Here is a 22,144-nt window from a genome sequence, read left to right on the forward strand (position 1 = left end):
TGTCCTAAATGATATTGCAGGGACAGATGTTGGACATTATATATCCTGCCATAACCCACTGAATGGACTGGGGGAGAGTGCAAACTACAATGTAAGCTATAATCCATGCAATGCAGCAGTGTTCCAAAATGTATTCACCAAATGTAATGAATGTGCCACACTGATAAAAGAGGTTGTTGTTGTGGGAAAAGTGGTGGTGGTGGGGGGAGGTATACGGGAACCTCTTATATTTTTTAATGTAATTTTTTTTGTGATCTATCTATCTTTTTTAAAAAAAGACAATTAAAAAATTGACTAAGTCTATTACAATAAATAAATAAAGACTGATCCAGGGAATTCAGCTCTGGCTTGCCCTCCCAGAATGTGCCCTGCAGGCAAAAGCAGCTTGTAGACCGCTAAAGCAGTGCAAGAAACAATTAAGTCCAAGTGGCCTAGGGCAAAGGATTACCAGCTTTAAGTTATACAATAGAGCCTCCAGGAGAGGGGAGGAGTCTATTTCATAGGGAGTAGAAGGGATATTCAGATTCCTGAAAATGAGGGAATTCCTAAGGCCACCAGTGAACTCAAGTCCAGGACAAGACATAATCCCAGGAAAGACTGAGAAGACTCTGAATGTCCCTTTTCACTCAGGCTGATCTTGATAAGAAAGCTAAACTCTGAAGGACAGCACTAGCCAAAGCAAAGACAATTTGCAAAGATTGTGAAAGGTAATTTTTGCACTGGTTTGTTTGGTTTTGTTAGCTCCTGACATACAAGGAAATCTGTGCAATATCACTAGCTATATATAAATTTAAGGAACAGATAGCCCAGGGACTAAATCCCAGAGATTGAGTTTAAAATATTAAAATATACATCAAGCAACAAAAGATTACAAAATAAACAAAGAAACAGGAAATGATGACCCATCCATCCAAAGGACCAAGATAAAAATTCAGAAACCACCAGTAAAGAAAACAAGACTTTGGACATACTAGATAAAGACTTTTTAAAAAAATTTAAAAAGAAACCCAAAACAAAAATTACTGGAGTTGAAGACCACAACAACTGCAATGAAAAATTCCTTAAATGGTTTTTTTCTACAAAAGATTGGAGCCAGCAGAAGGAAGAATCAGTGAACTCAAAGACAATACAATTAAAATGACTCAGGCGAAGGAACAAAAAGAAGAAAGACAGTTAAAAAGTGAATACACAGGAGACCGCCAGGAAAGAAGGAGAGTAAGGAGCTCCAGGACTAAGTCTTTACACCAAAACAACTATTAAACAGGTTGGAAATATCTGAAACAACTATTTTGAAACTCCAGAGGCCAGAAAAACACTGTATGGCATCCAGGGAAGAACAGGAAGAAGAGGCTGATAAATTACTGTAAAGAACAGTAAATTGCTTTTTTGCATGGATCTGCTGGTGCCCACCCCCATTCTTGCAGGAGGATGCTATGGGGTCTAATCTTCCTGGCTTGTGGTTAATGACAAAAAGGGACCTAAAAATCCTCTTCCCCAAGAACAGGGATATGCATGACTGATCACTGGTCACAGCTTTTGAGAAGGGAATTTGGATTGCTGTGTCCTGGCTCTGGGGGCGGCTCTTGTTCTAACCTTCCCTGGACAAACGCAATGGCAGCCATTGTTTCAACCCTCCTATAGCATCTATGACTTTGCATTTTCTCCCCCAACCCTTCCAGTTATTTTCCCTTCCAGTCATAGCAACATTCCATTGCTAAATAGTTAAAAGGCAAGCCTTGGAAACTGGTCGTAACTGGTGACCAATAGTAAATCTTGTAACACTACATTCTTCAGAGGTCCTGCTGCGCTTACATGCCTTCCCCATCTGCACGTAGACATGCATTATAAAAAACCTCTCTCCCTTTGAGGTGAGCATGGACAACTGAGCTTGGAAAATGCTATCTTTCCACCTGCCAATGAGGATGAGGACCCTAGGTAGGCCCCTAAATAAATGCTCATTACTCATCAAGCTGGACTTGTCCAAGGCTTTCTTCGGTCTGACAATCAACCTCAGTTTGGTGGGAAGCTGTCATTTTACCACACTTGGAACACCTCCCCAAGCAGAGGCAGAGGAGGTAGAGATTTAAAGATGCAAGTCTTACTCACACTGTGGGAAAAAAGTTAACTAAAGAACTACATTTTCTGGGCAGGCCAGGAAAGCTCAGCTTTGGGGAGCATTAGAGAAGATTCTAGAATCCTTCCTGACCCTTCCACAGGACACTTTGGAGCCAGTTTGTACCCCCTTCCTGGGTCCCTGGCCCTGTTTTGAATGGGAAAGACTGAATTAGGAAAGTCCTCCCCAGGATGACCCTTGTATTAGTAAGAGTTCTCTAGGGAAACAAAACTAACAGAAGATATCTGTAAATAGTATAAGATTTTATAAAATTGTCTCACGTGACCATGGGGATTCACAAATCTAAATTCCATATGGCAAGCTGCAAACCAGGGGCTCCAGTGAAGGTCCTTGATGAATTCCCCAGGAGACACTGGCTGTCTGAAGTAGAGATGGAAATTCTCTCTCTGAATGCTGAAATCATTTCCCCTTTTAAGGCCTTCAACTGATCGAATGAGTCATAACTCATTGTGATAGTAATTTCCTAAACTGATTGTAGATGTAACAAGCCATCTATGTAATCAACTCACTGATTATTAAGGTCTATGCCCTTGTATTACACTTAGTCCAGTGCTTGCTTGACCAAACAACTGGGCATCATTATCTGGCCAAGTTTACACATCAGCCTAACCATCACAACCCTCTTCCTAGAATTTGCCCTTCAGGTAAAAGCAACAAAAGGAGTGTAAAAACTGTAGAGGTGGATAGCCTGGGACAAAGGCCTCCTGGCTTCAGATACCCAGGAGAGGGAGATTTGTCCTCTGGGAAACAGAGGCGGCAACCAAACTCCTGTAAACAGGGAAACTCCAAAACAACTGTCAAGCAAAAGCCCAGGAGAAGACACAGGTCAGTAAGACAGGGAAAACCCTTTATAGGGCATCCACCTTGGGCAGACCTTCCTGGTAGGAGGGCTGAAGCCCAAGAAAATCTCTGTCTTATCACCAGTTGGTTAGCCAACCAAGAAACAGATTCCAAGGGGGTAAATCCTAGAGTTAATATTAAAATGTTTAGGGTACAAGACAAACAAAGAAACAGAAAATGATGGCCCATCCAAAGGAAAAAGATAAAAATGCAGAAAACACCAATGAAGAAGACAAGACCATTGACATACTAAACAAAGTCTTTTAAATATTATCTTTATAACACTTAAGGAGAAGAAAACTACAGAGAAATAACTACTTGATATCAGAAAAACAAGGAATGAGCAATATGAAAGTCTAAGTAAAGAGATAGAAAATTTTAAAAGCAACAAAATAGAGCTACTGGAGGTGAAAAGCACAATAACTGAAATGAGTAATTTCCAGGAGGGTTTCAAGAACAGATTGGAGTTCACAGAAGAAAGTGTCAGTGAAGCTGAAGACAAGACACTTGAAATGAGTCAGGCAGAGGAGAGAGAGAAAAAATTATTAAAAGAGAAAATAGCGTAACATAGCTATGGGACACCATCAAGTGCACCAATATACACATTATTGGGAGTCCTAGAAGGAGAAGAAGGGCTAGTCAAAGAAATAATGATGGAGAACTTCCTACATTTTGCAAAAGATGTGAACATGCATATGCAAGAAGCTCAGAGAACACTAAACTGGATAAACATGAAGATATATATACCTCATCATATACTGACCACACTTTCAAATGCAGAGGGCAAGGAGAATGTTCTGAAGGCTGCAAGAGAAAAACAATATGCTACAAATAAGTGAGTCCCAATAAGACTGAGTGCCAATTTCTCATCAGAAACCATGGAGGTAAGAAGGCAGTGGGTTGAAATACTTAAAGTGATGAAGGCGAACAACTGCCAGCCAACAATTTTATTTCTAGCAAGACTCTCTTTCCAAAACAGAGATTAAGACATTCTCAGATAAACAAAAGCTAAGGGAGTACATCACCACTAGACCTGCCCTACAGGCAGCACTAAAGGGACAGTGGTTTAAAGCAGCATAAAGAAATAAAGACCTGCAGGAAAGGTAATCATTTGGGTAATTATAAATGCCAGTATTATTATATTGTTTGGTTTGATATGTAATAACCCCACTTCTTACTTCCTATAGGTGTTAAAATGCAAATGCATAGAAAATAATGATAAATCTATCTTTTTGGACATACAATGTACAAAGATATGTGATAATAAGTACCAAAAAATTTTGACAAGACAGAGGGATACAGGAAAAGTACATGTGCATGCTATTGAAGTTATGTTGGTATCTAAACAAATATAATTGTTATATAGTTAGGATGTTAAATTTTAACCCTATGGTAATCATAAGGAAATCAGATGAAAAATGAAAAATATATTCAGATATAGAAATGAGAAGGCATGCAATATGGTACAGCACAAGAAAGCAAATAAATATAAAAGTCTGTTTTTATGGAAGTTAAGGGCAAAGAAGGTAGAAGATATAATACTAAAAAAGGTTAAATAGCAAAATGGCAGAAGAAAGACTTGTATTATCAGTAATGACTTTAAATTTAAATGGGTTAAACTCTCCAGTCAAAAGCAGAGATTGGCAGAATGGAGAAAAAAAAGTATGACCCAACTATATGCAGTCTGCAAGAGACTCACCTTAAAGATACAAATAGGTTGATGGTGAAGGAATGGAGAAAAATATACCATGCAAGTAGTAACCAAAAGAGAGCTGGGGTGGCTATACTAGTATCAGATAAAATAGACATTAAGTAAAAAAACAGTTAAGAGGCTCAAAGATGGTCATTACATTCTGATAAAGGGAACAATTCCACAGGAAGATGAAACTTTTATAAATATATATGCACCTAAAAGCAGAGTTTCAAAGTATATGAAGCAAATACTGACAAATTTGAAGGAGAAATTGGTGGTTTTACAATCAACTAATGTAATATATCCATTAACAGAGTGAAGGAAAAAAACCCTTAGGGTCATCTCCATTGGTGCAGAAAAGGTATTTACAAAATATAGCACTCTTCCTGGAACAAAAACATTTAGAGCACTAGGAATAGAAGGACACTTCCCCAACGTGGTAAAGGGCATATACGAAAAACCCACAGCTATCATCATACTCAATGGTGAAAGACTGAAAGCTTTCCTTCTAAGATTAGGAACAAAACAAGAATACCCACATCACCACTATTAATCAACACTGTACTGGAAGTTCCTGCCAGCGCACTTAGGCAATTGGAAAGGAAAAAGTAAAACATTTCCTATTTGCAGCTGATATGATCCCATATACAGAAAATCCTGAAAAATCCACAACAAAGATCCTAGAGCTAATAAATGAATTAAGTAAAGTGGTAGGGTACAAGATCAACACCTCAAAATCAGTAGTGTTTCTATAAACAAGCAATGAAAAATCAGAAGAAGATCCCAAGAAAAACATTCTACTCACCATAGCAACGAAAAGAATCAAATATCTAGGAATAAATCTAACCAAGAATATAAAGGACAGGTACACATAAAACTACAAAACATTGTTAAAATTCTGGTGGTGCTGAAGTCAAGTTTCCATGGGATCAGGCTAGCAGGAACAACAGTGGGACTTTTAAAATGTTGCCCTTTTAAACGAGAAGAACCACAGGGACAGAGTCCCCACAGCATGAGGGCAACCGGGAAGAAGATGACTTAGATCTAGAGTCCGCTGTTAAACCAGAATCTGACCAGGTTAACGACTTGGGCTCTGTGTCACTATCCCGGGGTCCAAGCCATAGCAGAGCAGCTGGTCTCGAAATGCAATCCCTGCAGGATGCAGTAAATCAGCTTGGTGTGGAGGATCTATCTTCAAGCTCTAGGGTGCTCCCACAAGGCACAAGTATACTAATTTTGGAAGCTGTTAATGTGATCATCTCTCAGGGTATCACCTTATCGTCTTTGGAGGCTTCCCAGCCATTTAATATACGTATTGGTAAAGCCACAGGCCAGTGGCTCAAGGAGAGGGAAGATAATTGCACTCAGGCCAGGACCAGTAACCTGAGAAGACAGGAGTCTTCATCACAAAGGAGCCTTTTTCAGGCAAGCCCAGTGAAGAAGTCAAGGAAGAAGGAGGAAAACCTCAAATGCATTCTGGAGAGGAGATACCTTCACTGCCACCAGGCAGCTTCTCTGCACAACTTGGGGCCCAGCCTAGGAAATCATCCCAACCCAGTGTCAGTGCCTCTCCTCAAGAACAGCATCCTGGGACTCAAGCTCACCAAGCTGAGGAAGAGACAGGACGGTGGACTCTTCATTCCAATGGAAGAGCAAGACAGTGAAGAAAATGAAAAGAGGTGGAAAAAGAAAAAGGGTATCAAGAGGAAACAAGAGGGAGCAGGTCAAGAAGAAGGGCCTTTGGCTTATGACCTGAAACTGGATGACATGCTTGACCGTACCTTAGAGGATGGCACCAAACAACACAACCAAACAGCAGTCAGTGTGCGAAACACCCTTCATGAAGTAAACACAAATGAATATGGGTTGCAATGATGAAAGCAGCCATCAGTGAACAGAAGATAAGCCTATGTTTGAGCCTAAAAGGACACTGTAAACTGAAAGAAGTGGTGGAGAAAGGGGTGGTAATACCAACATGGAACATTTCATCAATTAGGAAGGCAAATGAAATCAAGCCTCCTCAGTTTGTGGATATCCACCTTGAAGAAGATAATTCCTCAGATGAAGATGACCAGCCAGATGATGAAGAAAATGAGACTGCCAGAGAGTTCATTGGAAAGTGATGTCAAAAGCACTGCTTTGTCTCTGTGTGGGGCAAAGAAATCTAGACTGAGGCAATCTTCTGAAATAACAAAAACAGATGAAGAGAGTGGTACATCACCAGGGACTGAGAAAGTCACCACACCTTCCATCAGACACATCAGTGTTGAGGTTGTGTCCATGGGCCTCTGCCCCCTCCAAAGCTAAAGCAGACCAGGGATAGCACTTCCATGGAGAAGTTGCATGCAGTGGACAAGGAGTTGGCTTCTAGTCCAGTCTGCACGGATTCTTTCCAGGTGTGGAAAGAGCAAGAAAGAGGAAACAGAGAAATCAGTTAAGAGATCGTTGCAGCAGGCCAGGGGAGAACCTCCCAAGGTGATCTGCAGATTCAATGCAAATCCCTACTGTATTAGTCCGCTAAAGAGCTGCCAAAGCAAAGTACCAGAAATCTGTTGGCTTTTATAAAGGGTATTTATTTGCTGAGGAAGAGATGGAAGAAGTTGCCTTGCCAATGTGCATACAGGGCAACACTTATTGCAATGATGGAAGGTAAAATATCAAAAACAAAGCTTTTTAATTTTTTAATTTTTTGATACTCCAATTTATTTTTTTTAATTTTTCTAAATTAGTATGTATTCTATATCTAACCTCTAAACCCATCACTATATTCCATTTTACTATTAATGGAACCTGGCAATATATTGGGCTTCATTTTCTAGGAGGTTTTGGACCACAGAGGGGTTTGATGGTGGCGGGGGAGGAATACTAGTGTGGGGTGTTATTGGTGGGGGGCCCATGGTTGGGAGGGAGTTCTCCAGGGCATATGTGCGGGGTGCATAAAAATGTTTGGATATTTTCATAGTGGTTACAGTTAGAAATGATGGCTGGGGGAGTGCTGAGTTCCTGGCCAGGGGAGCTCTATTGCATTCCCTAATGGAACAGGAACAATAACCCGAGTGCAATGGCTAAGACCAATAAGGAAGGATGGCCCAACAATGAGCCCTTGAAGCTAAGGACTAAGCTTGTGGGCCTGTGGGCCTGAATTAAGAACTAGGACTAGAGCTGCAAGGTACCTAAGAGTTACCTCCTGAGAGCCTCCATTTTGCTCAAATGTGGCTATTCTTGAAGCCAAACTCAGCATGTAAATGCATTGCCTTCCCTCCAGTGTGGGACATGACTCCTGGGGATGAGCTTTCCTGGCACTGAGGGATTACTACCAAGTACCAGCTGATGATGTGGCTGGAGAACGACCTTAAATAAAAGGGTCAACTCAGATCAAGAGAATATCTCAGCCTACATGTAATATCAGGAGTTAAAAATGCTTTTTGACCTTGAATAAAAGGGGGAAATGGAAAGGACAAATGAGTTTTTATGGCTATGAGTGTCCAAAAAAAAGCTGGGAGGTCATCAGAGGGGTCGCCCTTACACACATCTCAGCAGAGCTCAAGAGACAGCTAAAGTAGATACAACCCCAGATATTGGTTCTTGTGAGGGCTACAGAGACCCACAGTTTCTATGGTCATGGCAGATGGAGTTCAGTGCCATGTCAGTTGGCCCTACTTTGGAGTTTGTGTTCCTGAGTGTGATGGAGTTGGACTCAGGTGTGATCTTTGTTCACAAGCCTCTCCCGTCACTTTTACCAGACCTATGTTTGGCGCTAGGGTTTAATGTATACTCAGGGCACCTGAATCTCTGGACTGTCCATGTGATAGCCAGGCCCTGAACCTCAACAGACTTGCAACTCCTACCCTCTGGTTTATTGGACTTACCCCAACCACTTAACAGGGAGGTTAAGAAGGTCAACCATCACACCAGGGGAGCCAAGAGTGCCTATAGCTGCAAACAGGAGAATTGCCTCCATCATCCAAGTGGAATCTAAGCACCCTCTCAATACAGAGGTAGAGCAGACATCACCATCCCAGGGCCCACAGAATGGAGGAATAGAGTGGATTAGAGTGGACTTACTGATACTCTATTCTGGAACTAATGTGATTAGTAATGGCAGTAAATGTAGCATTGAGATGGAGAAAGTAGCCATGGTTGCTGTTGAGGGTGGGGATTGGGAAGAGGAGATGTGATGTGGGGGCATTTTCAGGACTTGGAGTTGTCCTGGGTGGTACTGCAGGGACAGTTACTAGACATTTTATGTCCTCCCATGGCCCACTGTGTAGACTAGGGAAAGTGTAAACTATAACGTGGACCACTGACCATGTGGTGCAGCAGTGCTCAGAGATGTATTCACCAAGTGCAATGAATGTCCCGTAATGATGGAGGAGGTTGTTATGGGAGGAGTGGGGTGAGGGGGGTGAGGGGTATATGGGGACCTCGTATTTTTGGAATGTACATTAAAAAGAAAGGAAAAGGAGGGGAAGGGAAGGGAAGGGAAGGGAAGGGAAGGGAAGGGAAGGGAAGGGAAGGGAAGGGAAGGGAAGGGAAGGGAAGGGAAGGGAAGGGAAGGGAAGGGAAGGGAAGGGAAGGGAAGGGAAGGGAAGGGAAGGAAAGGGAAGGGAAGGGAAGGGAAGGGAAGGGAAGGGAAGGGAAGGGAAGGATATATATTTACTTAGTTTAAAAAAAGCGGTATTTATTTGGGGTAAAAGTTTACAGTTTTACAAGACCATAAGAAGTCCAATGCAAGATTGCTTTCTCATCAAAGTCAGTTGCCATGGTTGAAGCAAGAGGGTTGCTGATCTCTAACTGGTCTCTCCCTTCCCTCTGAGCCTCCTCTTCCTCTTGGGGCTCCGTGGGCCCAGCCTCTTGAGGTTTTGTGCTAAAGTGAAGTCCTCTCTCTTCTGACATAGGGCTTGTTTCTTTCTGGGCCTCCTATATCAGTCTCGGCTGTCTTCCAAGGTCAGCTGTAAGCTTTCAGGCAAAATGGTTCATCTTTCCCTGGGGCTTTAGCTGTTTGAGCCTTCTCCTTTCTGTCACATAGCAGAATCAAAAATGAGAAATCTCTGGGAAACGGACTTTGGCCCAGTGGTTGGGGCGTCCGTCTACCACATGGGAGGTCCGCGGTTCAAGCCCCGGGCCTCCTTGACCCGTGTGGAGCTGGCCATGAGCAGTGCTGATGCGCGCAAGGAGTGCCGTGCCACACAGGGGTGTCCCCCGCGTGGGGAAGCCCCACGCGCAAGGAGTGCGCCCGTGAGGAAAGCCGCCCAGCGTGAAAAGAAAGAGCAGCCTGCCCAGGAATGGCGCCGCCCACACTTCCCGTGCCGCTGACGACAACAGAAGCGGACAAAGAAACAAAAGCAGACAAAGAAACAAGACGCAGCAAATAGACACCAAGAACGGACAACCAGGGGAGGGGGGGGGAATTAAATAAATAAATAAATCTTTAAAAAAAAAAAAAAAAGAGAAATCTCTCTCTTTCCATGTGTCTTCTTGTGTCTGTGTCTGTTTATATCAGACCCCATAAGGGGATGGGGACACACCTGAGTCTTGCCTTACTGCCATGGTAGAATCAAAGCACAAATTTTAACAGGCAATCTAGTCAAAGACACCTCCACTGAATTTAATGCAATCAAAGGGTATCACACCCACGGAGTAGATTAGTTTACAAACATAATCTTTCTCTTTTTGGGATTCATAAAATAATCTCAAACTGCCACATCTACTAAATTCCTAATTGCCTTTTTAGCGGAAATTGATTAGCTGATCCTAAAATTCATATGGAAATGCAAGAGACCCAGAATACCTAAAACAATCTTGCATCAGAAGAAAGTTGGAAGAGTCATACTTTATGATTTCAAAACTTATTACAAAGTTACAGTAATTAAGAGAGTGTGGTACTGATATAAGGATAGACATAGAGATTGGTGGAATAGAATTGAGAGCCCAGAAATAAACATATTTATGGTCAATTGATTTGACAAGGTGCCAAGACCATTTAATGTCTTTTCAACAAGTGGTGTTGGAAAAACTGGATATCCACATGCAAATGGAGGAAGTGGCATCCTTAACTCACACCATAAACAAAAATTAACTCAAAATAGATGATCAACTGAAACATAAGAGCTAAGACTATAAAACTCTTAGAAGATTATGTAACATTTTATGTAATCTAAGTATCTTTTAAAAATAAAATAAAAATATATTTTTAAAAAACTCTTAGAAGAAAACGTAGGTGTAAATCTTCCTGACTTTAAGTTAGGCAAAGTTTTCTTAGATATGACACCAAAAGCATGAGTGACCAAAAAAAATACATACATTAGACTTCATTAAAATGTAAAACTTTTGTGCTTCAAAAGATATCATTGAGAAAGTGAAAGACAACCCACAGACTGGGAGAAAATATTTGCAAAGCACATATATGATAAGGGACTTGTATTCATAATACATAAAGAACTCTTATAACTCAATAATAAAAAGATTAGGGAAGCGGACTTGGCCCAGTGGTTAGGGTGTCTGTCTACCACATGGGAGGTCCACGGTTCAAACCCTGGGCCTCCTTGACCCATGTGGAGCTGGCCCACGTGCAGTGCTGATGTGCACAAGGAGTGCCCTGCCACACAGGGGTGCCCCCGCATAGGGGAGCCCCACGAGCAAGGAGTGCGCCCCGTAAGGAAAACCGCCCAGCGTGAAAGAAAGTGTAGCCTGCCCAGGAATGGCACTGCACACATGGAGAGCTGACACAACAAGATGACGCAACAAAAAGAAACACAGATTCCCACGCCGCTGACAACAACAGAAGCCAACAAAGAAGAATGTGCAGCAAATAGACACAGAGAACAGACAATTGGGGGCAGGGGAAGGGGAGAGAAATAAAAAATTTTTTAAATAAAAAATAAATAAATCTTAAAAAAAAAAGACTAGTAACCCAGTTAAAAATGATCAAAGGTTATAGACATTCCTCCAAAGAAGTTATACAAAAGGTCAATAAGTACAAGAACAGATGGTCAACAGCATTAATCATAAGGAAATGCAAATCAAAATCACTATGAGATACCACTTTTCACCCACTAGAATTATTTAAAAACATGAAGAATCACAAGTGCTGGCAAGGATGTGGAGAAACTGGAAACCTCATACATTGCTGGTGGGAATGTAAAACTAATGCAGCCACTTTGAAAAACTGTTCGGTAGTTCCTCCGAGAGTTAAACATAGAGTTATCATATGACCCAGCGATTACACTCCAAGAGAATTGACAGCATGTCCACACAAAAACTTGTGTATAGGAAGCAGACTTGGCCCAGTGAATAGGGCGTCCGTCTACCACATGGGAGGTCTGCAGTTCAAGCCCCGGGCCTCCTTGACCCGTGTGGAGCTGGCCCATGAGCAGTGCTGATTACCGCAAGGAGTGCAGTGCCACGCAGGGGTGTCCCCCGCATAGGGGATTCCCATGTGCAAGGAGTGTGCCCAGTAAGGAGAGCCACCCAGCACAAAAGAAAGTGCAGCCTGCTCAGGAATGGCGCCGCACACGCGGAGAGCTGACACAACAAGATGACACAACAAAAAGAGACACAGATTCCTGTGCTGCTGACAACAACAGAAGTGGGCAAAAGAACATGCAGCGAATGAACACAGAGAACAGACAACTGAGGTGGGGGGAGGGGAGAGAAATAAATAAAAATAATAAATCTTAAAAAAAAACTTGTATATAGATATCCACAGCAACATTATTCATGATTGCCAAAATGTGGAAACAACCTGAATGTCCATCTATTGATGAACTGCAAACAAAATGTGGTATATCCATACAATGGAATACTATTCAGCCATGGAAAGGAATGAAGTATTGATACATATTATAACAGGATGAACCTTGAAAATGTTATGCTAAATGAAAGAAGTCAGACACAAAAGGTCACATATTATATGATTCCATTTATATGAAATGTCTTGGGTAGGCAAATCAATAGAGACAGAAAGTAGATTACGGTTAACAGGGAAGAAGAGGAAATGAGAAATGACTGTTAATGGGCATAGGATTTCTTTTGAGAGAGACGAAATGTTCTGGAATTAGATAGCTGGGATGATTGTACAACTCCATGAATATATTAAAATAAACTTAATTACATACTTTAAAAAAGTAAATTTTATTGTATATGAATTATATTTCAATAAAGGTGTTAACAAATGTTCCTGAAAACAAAACATTTTAAAGAGAAATTAAAGAAGACCTAAATAAATGGAAGAACATTCCATGTTCATGGACTGGAAGACTAAATCATTAAGATGTCAATACTACCAAAAGTAATTTATAGATTCAATGCAATCTCAATCAAAATTCCAACCACCTTCTTTGCAGAAATGGAAAGGCCAATCACTAAATTAATATGGCAGGGTGAGAGGCCCCAAATAGCTAAAGCCATCTTGAAAAAGAAGAATGACGTTGAAAGATTCATACTGCCCAATTTTAAAATTTAATACCAACCCACAGTAATCAAAACAGCATGGTTCTGGTACAAGGAGAGACATGTAGACCAATGGAATCAAACTGAGAGTTCAGAAATCAACCCTTATATTTATGGTCAACTGATTTTTGACAAGATGGCAAAGATCACTCAATTAGGAAGGAATAGTCTCTTCAATAAATGGTACTGGGAAAAAGGATCTCCATTTGCAAAAAAAAAAAAGAAAGAGGAGGAGGAGGATCCCTATCTCACACTACATACAATCATCAACTCAAAATGGATCAAAGATCTAAATATAAGAGCTAAAACTATCAAACTCCTAGAAGAAAACATAGGGAAGCATCTTTAGGACCTTTGCTCAGCAATGGTTTCTTAGACTTTATACCCAAAGCACCAGCAACAAAAGAAAAAAATAGATAAATGGCAGGTACCGCATCAAAATTGAAAACTTTTGTTCCCCAAAGTTCTTTATCATGAATGTAAAGACAGCCTACATATTGGAAAAAAAAATTTGGAAACAACATATCCAATAAAGGATTAGTATCCAGTATATATATAAAAAAATCCTTCAACTTAACAATGGGCAAAGATTTGAACAGACATCTTTCCAAAGAAGAAATACAAATGACCAGGAAGCACATGAAAATATTCTCAACATCATTAGCCATCAGGGAAATGCAAATCAAAACCACAATGAGGGAAGCAGATGTGCTCAGGAGTGGTTGAGCTCCTGCCTACCACATGGGCGGTACCAGGTTCGATTCTTAGTGCCTCCTAAAGAAGAAGAGCAACACAGTAAGCTGACCTGAAGGACAGACATGGTGACCTGACACAACAAGATGATGCAACAAGAGACACAAGGAGGAAAAACATGATAAGACCACAACAAAGCAGGGAGTGGAGGTGGCTCAAGCAATTAGGTACCTCCCTCCCACATCTGAGGTCCCAGGTTCAATTCCCGGTACCTCCTAAAAAGAAGACCTGCACACAACAGACACAGCAAATGCAAAACGACAAGGGGGTGGGGAGAAATAAATAAAACGAATCTTAAAAAATAAAACACAATGAGATACCATTTCATACCCATTTCACACATTAGAATGGCTGCTCTTAAGAAAAAAACAGAAAATAACAAGTGTTGAAGGGGATGCAGAGAAATAGGAATACTCGGTGCTGGTGGCAATATAAAATGGTGCAGCTGCTGTAGAAAAGTTTGGCAGTTCCTCAGATAGCTGGAAATGTGCTTACTAAAATTTCTTCAAACTCTTTAGAAAATAAATAAGGAAGGGTTACTAATTCAAGGTGTTTGACGGGGGGCATCTGGCACAGGGTGCACCTGGGGCAGGCTTCTAGGGAGTGTGTGAGTGCTCATCTTGTCATATTGTGTTATATCAGTGGTTGGAGAAAATACAATGAGTGGGAAAGTGTACCCCGACCCTGGGGAGGCCTGATATTCTCAAACAGAGGAGAGGGTGTATCTCAAGAGCATGGGTGGCTCCCAGTGGAGGAAGACAGACTAGTGTGTCAATCCCTTAGCATTGTTGTAAGTATTTATGAATCTGGTCCTTCAAGCAGGGAAGCTTGATTGTCACTATGGGCCCTGACAGGAGGGGGAGAGAGCAATAGATGGAAGTGGGGGTAACTGGGGGGCAATGGAAGTGTTATGATGGATATAAGCCATGTTAAATTTCACCAAAAATTTATAAATTTGTATAGTCTACAATGTAAACCATAATGTAAACCATAACGTAACCCAAAATTTGGAAAAGTGTACAGTCTAAAATATAAACCATAATGTAAGCCACAATGGAACCATGTAACTATGGTTATGTAGTAGTTATGTTTCAAATCTGTCCATCAGCTATAGTAAATATAGCACCCGCATGTAAAAAGATCATTGCTGGGGAAGGGGGAAAGGGTTTGATGATGGGTGTATGGGAGTCCCCTATACTGTGAATGTGATTTTACTGTGATCTAAAACTTTTTAGAAGACAAAATTAAAAATTAAAAAAATAAAAGAGGATGTAGACACTGAGGAAGGAATGTAAGGGAGTGCCTTGCCACTGTACATGCAGGGCAACACCTATTACTATGATGAAAGGCAAAACATCTAAAACAAAGTTTTATGATATTTTTCATTTTTTAATATCCCAATTTATTTTTTAGCTTATTTTAGTTTTTCTAAATTATTATCCATTCTATTTCTAATCTTTAAACTTGTCAATACTACTTCATTTTCCTACTAATTGGATTTGGCAATATATTAGGTTTCATATTGTAAGAAGTTTTGGATCACAGAGGGATTCAACTATGGCAGGAGAGGAGCGCTGCTGTGGGGTGTCATTGATGCATTGGTGGGAGGGAGTTCGCCAGGGCATGCATATAGGGTATATGGATATGTTCGGATGTTCTTTGAGTATTGACATAGTGGATAGAGTTGCACATGACAAGTGAGGGAGTGCTGAGTTCCCATCCTGGTGAGCTCTGTTGCATTCTCCAATGGAACAGCAACAATCCCCCAAGAGCAAGGGCAAAGACCAGTGAAGAATGGTCCAATGATGGGCCCTTGATACTGATGACTACGCTTATGAGTTTGTGTGCTTGAAATTTCAACTAGGCCTAAAGCTGCAGGGTGCCTAAGAGTTACCTCCTGAGAGCCTCCATGTTGCCGAATGTGGCCACTCTCTAAGCCAAACTCAGCAAGTAAATGCATTACCTTCCCCCCCAGCATGGGACACGGTCCTGGGGATGAGCCTCCCTGGTGCCAAGGTTTTACTACCACCACCAGCTGGTGATGGAACTAGAAAAAGACCTTGAATAAGCGGGAAACGGTAAAGACAAATGAGTTTATATGGCTAAGAGACATCAAAATGAGTCGGGAGGTCATCAGAGGGGTCGCGCTTGCGCATGTCTCAGTAGGATCCCAGCGCAGTCAAAGTAGATACAACCCCAGGTACTGGTGCTCCTCTGGAGGGCTACAGAGACACACAGGTTCTATGGTCATGACAGATGGCTCTGAAATTCATTGCCTTGCCAGTGGGCCCTACTTTGGACTTTGTGCTCTTGACTGTGATGAAGTTGGACTCAGATGTGACCTCTCTACACATGCCTCCTCTGCCACTTTTACTGAACCTGTGATTGGCACTGGGGTTTGTGTATGCTCAGAAGACTTGATGCTGTAGACTGTCCGTGTGCCAGCTGGGCCCTGAGCGTCAGCAGAGTTGCAGCACCTACTCTCCGGGTCGTTGAACTTACCAGGTCAGCTGACAGGGTGGTGAGATTGGTCAACCATCACACCAGGGAACCAAGAGTGTTTACAACTGCAAGCAGGAGAGTTGCATCCATCAGCCATGTGGGATCTAGGCCCCCTATCAACTTAGAGGTGGAGTGAACATCACCATCCCAGGTCCACAGGATGGAGGAATATAATATAGATTGGAGTGGACTTGCTGGTATTCTACTATGGAACTGTTGTGACTCTAGCAATGAAGACAGTGGCCATGGGAATTGTTGAGGGCAGGGAGAGAGAGGAAAGGTGTGATATGGGGCATTTTTTGGGACTTCAATTCAGGATGAGTTGTCCTGAATAATATTGCAGGGACAGATGCAGGACATTGTATATCCTGCCATAACCCTCTGGATGGACTGGGGGAGAGTGTGAACTACAATGTAAACTATGGTCTGTGTGGTGCGGCAGCGCTCCAGGGCGTAGTCACCAAATGCCACGACTGTGCTGATGAAAGGGGATGTTGATGTGGGAGGAGGTGAGGGGGGAGAAGTGGTTTATATGGGTGATCTATTTATCTTTTTTTTTTTTAAAGACAATTAAAAAATAAATAAAAGGACCAAAAAATGTCTTCACTTAAGCAGCTCTGAAAGTTCTAGAACTAATTGAACTAGTTTTTCTACTAATCTAATTTTAGAAGTTTACTCTTTGCACTTAGTTTCCTGAAGGATATTAACCAGATCTTCTCAGTTTTGCTTACAGGAATAACATCTCAAAGCAAAACCAGACAGAATGGTATAAATCTTAACTTCTCTCAGAGACAAAAAGCTTCATATCGTTGAGCAGCTGGCTGAAAAGGAGTCATGAAGACCTTGTTAATCTGTGATTTTTCAGCCGCTGAAACCAAGGTCAAGTTGAACGTGCTTGAGACAACGCAGGGCTGACAAATTGCACATACCCTTGTTTTTGTTTTTGTTTTTTAACTTCTTTTTCTTCTTCCCTACCCCTCTTCTTTTCCTATAAAACCCTAGCTCCTGGGGCCCCACCCAAAACATTATGAAGGGGAAGGAGGACAGACTTTAACTGAAAGCAGAATTGCATCCAGCATCCATGTGGAATCTAAGCCCCCTCTTGATATAGATGTGGAGTGGACACAACCATTCTAAGGTCCACAGGATGGAGGAATAGAGTATGGATTAGAGTGGACTTACTGATATTCTATTCATGAACTATTGTGATTAGTAATCGAAGAAAATGTGGCATTGGTGTGGAGAAAGTGGCCGTGGTGGCTGCTGGGGGTGGGGAGTGGGAGGAAGAGATGTGATGTGAGGGCATTTTCGGGGGTTGGAGTTGTCCTGGGTGGTGCTGCAGGGACAGTTACCGGACATTGTATGTCCTCCCACAGCCCACTGGGTGGACTGTGGGAGAGTGTGGGCTATGATGTGGACTATTGACCATGAGGTGTAGTGGTGCTCAGAGATGTATTCACCAAGTGCAATGAATGTCTCATGATGATGGAGGAGGTTTTGTTATGGGGGGAGGAGTGGGGTGAGGGACGTGGCGGGTATATGGGGACCTCATTTTTTTTAAATGTAACATTAAAAAAATAAATAAAGACAAAAAAATAAAAAAGCCCTGACCTGGGGCCCCATGCATGCAACTCGCCCTGAAGTACGCCTACCGTCCATACCTCGGACCGTGTACTTCTCTCACTTTTTTGTTTCTTAATAAATGCTTTACTCCCTTGCCTACCCTAACAAAAACAAAAAACAAAAACAAAAAGTTAAATCCCTAGCTCCCATTCTCACTTTGAACTGGTTTAGGGAAGATCCTCCAGTTCCTTGCATGTGTACTTGCAATAAATCACCTTCTCACTGAGAGATGTGTTTCTCCTTTGTGGTATCAGATCAGGAGGGCCCTTCTACTGGAAATTTCTATGCTTACAATAACAAAGCTAAGTACAGAACTACCACAGGACCCAGAAATCCCACTACTTGGTAAATACCCAAAAGGATTGAAAGCAGGGGCTTGAACAAATATTTGCACACTGATATTCATAGCGGCATTGTTAAGACGGAAAAAACCCAAGTGTCCATCAACCAATGAATGGATAAATAAAACATGGTACATAAACACAATGGAATATTATTCAGCTGTAAAATGAGAATGAAATTCTTATACATGCTACAAGATGAATGAACCTTGAAGACATCATGTTGCGTGAAATAAGCCAGACACAAAAGAGCAAATATTGTATGATCTCGCTGACATGAAATAATTGGAATAAGCAAATTAATAGGGTCAGAAACATGAACATAGGTTGCCAGGGACTGGGTGGGGATAGGGAATGGGGAGTTAATGCTCAATCGATACGGAATTTGATCGTAGTGATGGGAAGTTTTGTTAACAGATGGTGGTGATGGTAGCACAGCATTATAAATGGAATTAACACTACTGTGTTATATATTTGAAAGTGATTAAAAAAGGAAATTTAATTTGTATATATGACACTAGAATAAAATACTTAAAAATTCATAGGACTGTACAACACATACAGTAAAATTAGTAAACTATGGACTACAGTTAATAGCATAATTATAATAATATTGTCTCATCAATTGTAACAAAGGTACCACATTAATGCAAAGTGTTAATAATAGGGTTAACTATGTGTGTCAGGGGTGAGTATATGGGAACTATATTTTCTGCACAATTTTTCTATAAACCTACCATTTCTTTAATATAACATTAAATTTAAAAAATTAATTTATATCAAAGCTAAAACTATAAAATTCTTGGAAGAAAACATAGGCTGAACCTTCATGACCTTGGATTTGGCCAGGGGTTCTTAGGTATGACACCCACACATGAACAACAAAAGAAAAAAAAAATAGATAAATTGGATTTCATTAAAATATAAACCTTTTGTGCTTCAAAGAACACTCAATATAATGAAAATACAATCCACAGAACAAGAAAAATATTTGCAAACCAGAGATGGGTATCCTGGATATATAAAGAATGCTTACAACTCAACAGCAACAGCAACAACAAAAACAGATAACCCAGTTTTTAAAATGAGCACAAGATTTGAATAGACATTTCCCCAAAGAGGAGATTCAAATGGCCAATAAATACATGGAAAGATTGTCAGTATCATTAGCCATTGGGAAATGCAAATCAAAACCACAATGAGAGAAGAGTGAGCACATTCCAGAGGTCACCAGCTCCAGGTGCTGCCGGGCGAGGGCACTGGACAGTCCCTCCCCCCTGCTCACCTGCACCACCTGGCCCGGCCACTCGGCCTCTGCCTGCTCCTCCGCCGCCTCCTTGAACTCGGGTTGATAATGCACCTCACTTCATCCCAGTCCCAGAGGAGCAACGTTGGGTTTATGTCTTTATTTGACAAAAACGAGCTGTTGCGCAGCTATTGGTACCTGCAGCACACAAGCAATACTCTTTCAGCCTCAGTGGCATAATTTTTTCATATCAGAGACCAAGAACTCTTGCAATCATTTACGTCATCCCTTCTTCTCCAGACAGAAGATACCAAAAAGTTGCAAAGTTCTCTTCATCTTATTGATCAAGCCGCTAATAAACCAAAATGTCTGTCAACGTCAACCACAGCGTGTCAGACCAGTTCTATTACTACAAGATGCCCTGTCTGATTGCCAAGATTGAGGGCAAAGGAAATAGAGCTGAGTCTGTCAACTTGGTTAACGTTGCAAAGGCACCTAGTGGGCCTCCCACAAATACCACCCAATATTATGGTTGTAAGTTGGGAGCACAGACAGAGCTTGACATTAAGATTGACTGTTAGACCATTACATATCTTGCCATAACCTATAGAATTGGGTGGGAGAAAGTGCAAATGTAAACTGTAATCAGCACTTAGTGGCCATGCTACAAATGTGTTCATCAGTCGTAATGGATGTAACACACTAATGAAGAATGCTGTTAATGTGGGTAAATGTGGGTGGTGTGGGTGGTATGGGGAGCAGGGAATATGGGAATCCTCTATATTTTTTATGTAGCATTTATGTAATCTAAATATATTTTTTAAAAATAAAAATAATTTTTTTAATTTTTAAAAAATTAAACAAAAGAAAGAGAATGACTGTTACACTGTCAATGAATCTCCTGAGGGGACAAGCTGTGAGATATGTTGAATGACCTCATTTAAAAAAAAAAAAAAAGCAGACTTGGCCAATGGATAGGGCGTCCGCCTACCACATGGGAGGTCCAAGGTTCAAACCCCGGGCCTCCTTGACCCATGTGGAGCTGGCCCATACGCAGTGCTGATGCACGCAAGGAGTGCCCTGCCACATAGGGGTGTCCCCCGCATAGGGGAGCCCCACGCGCAAGGAGTGCACCCCGTAAGGAGAGCCACCCAGCGCAAAAGAAAGTACAGCCTGCCCAGGAATGGTGCCACACACATGGAGAGCTGACACAGCAAGATGACGCAACAAAGAGAAATACAGATTCCCATGCTGCTGATAAGGATAGAAGCAGTCACAGAAGAACACACAGCGAATGGACACAGAGAGCTGAAACTGGGGCGGGAATAAATAAAAGATAAATCCTTAAAAAAAAAAAAAGTTCTGCCCTTATTGTGAGGATCCTGAAACAGACCTGCATGTCAACCCAAAGAAGCAAACAATAGACAATTCTTGTGAAGCCTGTGGCTATGGAGGCATACTTGACAAAACCATAAACTCTGTACATTTGTTCTCAAAAACCCACCTGAGACTTGTATCCATGGTATAAAAAAGAAAGAAAAAGAGATGACAAATGAAAAATAGGAAGGGCACAGACAAGGAAAATAGCCCCAAATCCAGCAGGGAGTCATGCACCTGCCCCAGGCAACCAGCCCTCCTCCCCTGCTGTAGACCCGGAGGAGGGTCCTGGGGAAGATGCAGCCAAGAAAACCCGAAGGCTCAGGAACATGCAAAAGTTTTGACACTCAGTGATTATTTGGAAAGGACTGGGGAAGGGCAGTCAACACCCTGTTTGATTTTGATAAGATAAAGAAAAAAGAGGGTATTATTGATTGTTTGTCAAGAAATGGTTGCTAAAGCAAAAAGACAGGATGTAAAAGCCATGGGCCCTCTTGTTTAGATTGCATTTCTTTTTAACGAGACTATAAGGGAGCAAATTAAGAAATACAGGTACCGTTTCCTACCATTTGTCATAGCAACAAAAAGGCTCAGGGGTACTGTCTTCGTGGTTTAGAGAGTGTAGTAGCCATGCACCAAGCTCAGCTCAAGACTCCACGTACCTTAAAGGAGAGGTATGACGCAGACTTTCTGGAAGAAGAGGTCGTCATCAGACTCTAAGAAATATGGTTCAGAAGAATTTGCCAAAGAGATTCATGTCAAAGAAGAACCACATTTATGTAAAATGGGTGAAGGAAGTGGAGGAGGAATCTTTGGTGGTAAAGAGGAAGAGGAAGATGAGAGCAGTGAGGTGGTGTCTTCGAAGACTGCCAGTGTACCTGAAGTTGAAACTGTGAAGTCTGACAAGGATGATGACACTGATACTGATCCCATTTAAAGTGATGGAACTTGACCTAGCTTTACAGTATAATACTGTAAATTTTTCTGCATCATCAGCCAGAAGTACAACATGTATGTGCAAAAGCTAAAACAATTTAGCACCATGTTACACTTTATACTAAAAATGTTTTACCATGAGTGGTTTGTAATTAAGCCCAATGAGATATATCAGGAGTCTATACACATCAGTGGGCAAATGTGGTTTGCTTATTCATACCATGTTTCTTTTTGAGAAACTAGCCGTG

The 22,144-nt window shown here is 41.5% G+C and overlaps 1 pseudogene; it reads left to right on the forward strand.

The window, feature by feature from the left end:
* The first annotated feature begins 19,948 nt into the window (after positions 1-19,948).
* Positions 19,949-21,897, forward strand: LOC101426659 (eukaryotic translation initiation factor 5 pseudogene; annotated as a pseudogene).
* The last annotated feature ends 247 nt before the right edge of the window (positions 21,898-22,144 follow it).

Source organism: Dasypus novemcinctus, chromosome 12 (genome assembly GCF_030445035.2).
Source record: "Dasypus novemcinctus isolate mDasNov1 chromosome 12, mDasNov1.1.hap2, whole genome shotgun sequence".
Taxonomy (NCBI): domain Eukaryota; kingdom Metazoa; phylum Chordata; class Mammalia; order Cingulata; family Dasypodidae; genus Dasypus; species Dasypus novemcinctus.